Below are 3,748 nucleotides of genomic sequence, written 5' to 3' on the forward strand. Positions count from 1 at the left end.
TTTAATCTAGTCAAAGTTTAAGCTTTGTTGTAAAAATATTATTTTAAAGTTAAAAAATTAGTTTTGTAAATTTTTGTAACAATCATGTTAAATAAATTTATAAATATTTATATAAATGTTAGTTACAAAAATAAACTTCTTGATTGTGAAATTAGTTTTGCAAACTGTTACAAAAATATAAAACTTGTTTACAAAATTATTGTATAATTCACTACTCTGTAACTACATTTTTATATAAATATATATATAATAAAGTGTTTTATAAATAATGAATATCTTAAATTTATATTTTTAAGTTGTATAATATAAATTTGATGGTTCCTGTAATTTTTTGGTACAATTTTGTAACATATGGAAAAGTATAATATTTTTATGTAAATCTTGGTTACGATTTCTTAACTATAAATTATTTTTGTAAATGTTAGTTACAAAAATATCTTTCCTAGTTATGAAACTAGATTTGTAAACTATTGTTACAAAAATAAAAAATTAGTTATGAATTTGTTCGTAAGTTTTATGTACGAAAAAATACAATTCTAAAGCTGATTTTTGTAAATATTATTTACAAACATGTAACAAATATTTACAAATTTGTAACAGATATTTACAAATTTGTAAACGTTGATCATAAAAAATTATATTTTATTGATTTTATTTATGATTTAAAAGTCACTCTGTATTTACACTTTTGACACTCCGTGTTTTTATCCAAAAATTCTGTATTTTTGTAATGCACCATATTTTTCATATTTTTTTTTAAACTTTTAGTGTATTTTTGTAGAATTCTCTAAAAAAAAACCATGGGAAAAAAATATAAAAGATGTGAGTAGAAAACGGAAAAACTACCTAAATGTGAATGTGGTTAAATAGAAGACGTCTAAACCATGTGGCATATATCAAATCAAAACTAATTGATATGGAATTAAAATGTAAAATAAAGTAAAATAAAAACAACAACTTAACAGGGTATACATTATGATATATTATTTTAGAAGGAAAATTTGAGTTTTTACGCTGAGGTGTCCTAAATCAAAAAAATGTTAGGCATTCTAATTATTTAAAAAAAAAATACCAATTTTTTTTTAATACCCCTCTCATAATTTTTCCCATTCAGTTTCTCTTCTCTCTTCCTTCTCTCTCCCTCAACCCATTCCTCTCAACTCTTTCTCTAGAAAAAAATTCATGGATAAGGTAAAATATAAGAGAACTCAATGTAATAGTAAGTATTCCTTACTTATGACACTAAAATACTACATTTTCGAATAGATCTGTGCAAGATTTTTTGGTTTTTTTGTTCTATTTTTTTTTTCAGATCTGAAACTTTGAAATCTGCAAAAAATCGACGTAGTTCGATGGTAGTTCGATGATGCTCAATGCCAGCTTGATGAGACTTTCAAAATTAAGATTTTCATGAAAAAATCGATGTTGCTCGATGGTGGTTTGATGGTGTTCAATGCGATTCTTACAAGATACGTAATTTTTCACTCTGGTGTTCGTTTGGGGTGATTTTTTTTTATTTTGGGTATTTTTTCAAGATCTACATGTTTGAGATGTGTATATACACATTTAGGAAATGTAAATATTGAAGAAAAAAAAAAGACAAATGCAAAACATACCTCATGTTCAAGATATGTTTTGGTATGTTTTCAAGTTCTAAACTTTGAAAATGTATATGTGAACATCTAAAACGTGTAAATCTAAAACAAAATACCAAAAAAAAAAAATTCACCCCAAACGAACACCCGAATGAAAAATTATGTCTCTTACAAGAATTGCATCGAACCACCATCGAGCAACGTTGATTTTTTCATGAAAATCTTAATTTTGAAGTCCCCATGGAGCTAGTATCGAGCACCATCGAGCAACAATTGAGCAAAGTCAATTTTCTACATATTTCAGAGTTTCATATCTGAAAAATAACTCAAAAATCATATCCAACTCGATGATTGCTCGATGGTGTTCGATGCTACCTCGATGGGGCCTTCAAAATCAAGATTTTCATGAAAAAATTGACGTTGCTCTATGGTGGTTTGATGGTTGCTCGATAGTGGTTCGATGGTTGCTCGATGATGGTTCGATGCAATTCTTGTAAGAAACATAATTTTTCACTCGGGTGTCCATTTGGGATGATTTTTTTTATTTTGGGTATTTTTTTGAGATCTACATGATTTAGATGTTCTCATACACATTTTCAAAGTTTAGAATTTGAAAATATACAAAAACATATCTTGAACATGAGGTATGTTTTGCATTTGTCATTTTTTTCAAGATTTACATTTCCCAAATGTGTATATACACATCTCAAACGTGTACATCTTGAAAAAATACAAAAAAAAAAAAAAACACCCTAAATGGACACCAGAGTGAAAAATTACGTATCTTGCAAGAATCACATCAAACACAATCGAACCTCCATTGAACCACCATCGAGCAACATCGATTTTTTCATGAAAATCTTGATTTTGAGGCCCCATCGAGCTGGCATCGAGCAACATCGAACCACATCGATTTTCTGCAGATTTTAAAATTTCAGATCTGAAAAAATCACAAAAAAAAACCCAAAAACCATGCCTAGATCTGTTCGCAATATAGTAGTTTAGTATCCTAAGTGAGGAATACTTGCCGTTACATTTATTTCTATTATATTTTACCTTACCCATGAATTTTTTTTCTAGAGAGGGAGTTGAGAGGAATGGGTTGAGGGAGAGAGAAGAGAGAAGAGGAAGTGGATGGGAAAATTTATGAGAGGGGTATTTTGAGTATTGTCAAAAGAATTTGTAATTTTTTTTAATGATTTAAATGTCTAGCATTTTTATTACTTAGAACCCCTCATTAAGCATAAAAACTCAAATTTCCCTTTTAGAAAGGGTAAATAACTATTTGGTACTTTGTGTTTTATTGAAATACAAATTTGACACCATATGTTTATTTGGTACCTTGTAATTTGAAGTTGTACATATTTGATACCCTAAATACAAATTTGATCAATAAAATTTTCTCAATAGGACCAAATTGTCATCAGTTATATGTAATTAAGTAATTAAATTTGAATATAAAACTCATATAATTGAAGGCAATTTGGTCATATTGAGAAAATTTTATTGATCAAATTTGAGTTTAAGGTACTAAATATTAATGATTTCAAATTACATGGTACCAAATGAGATTTATTGAAAATATATGATATTAAGTCTGTATTTTGATAAAATACTAGGTACCAAATGATTATTTACCTTGTTAAAAAATATGATATATTTGTAAAAAAAAAATTTATATATTTAAATATTGTATAAATGAAATGTAAATTTTTCCGTTATTTATTTATGATGGATATAGGTATTGAGCCACCCAAAAATGTCTATAATTTTGCCTTTCCTATTTTGAAAACCAATCCCAAATAATTTACATTATGTAAAAATATAGGGTTTGTTGACGCGGTTCTTCGGCAACAGGTAATTAAGAGAAGAAGAGAAAGAGATTAGTACTTAAAAGTAGAACCGCCGCAAATATGAAATCTTTGTGAGAAGAACTAGGTGACCCTAAACACGTTTTTTAAGTGGTTCGAAGGTTAAAATCCTTCTACTCCACTAGTCAATATTATTGATCTTTTCTGGGTAATTGGTTTACAAAATATATAGTTCTTACAAGACTATTTTTTCCAACCTCTATCAATTCCCAGGGTCTCCATATTTATAGGAGAAGGCACCTGGAAATTGGTAGGGAGGTCATCCCGTGACCTTACCATTTG

This window comes from Humulus lupulus, chromosome 3 (assembly GCF_963169125.1).
Source record: "Humulus lupulus chromosome 3, drHumLupu1.1, whole genome shotgun sequence".
NCBI classification, from domain to species: domain Eukaryota; kingdom Viridiplantae; phylum Streptophyta; class Magnoliopsida; order Rosales; family Cannabaceae; genus Humulus; species Humulus lupulus.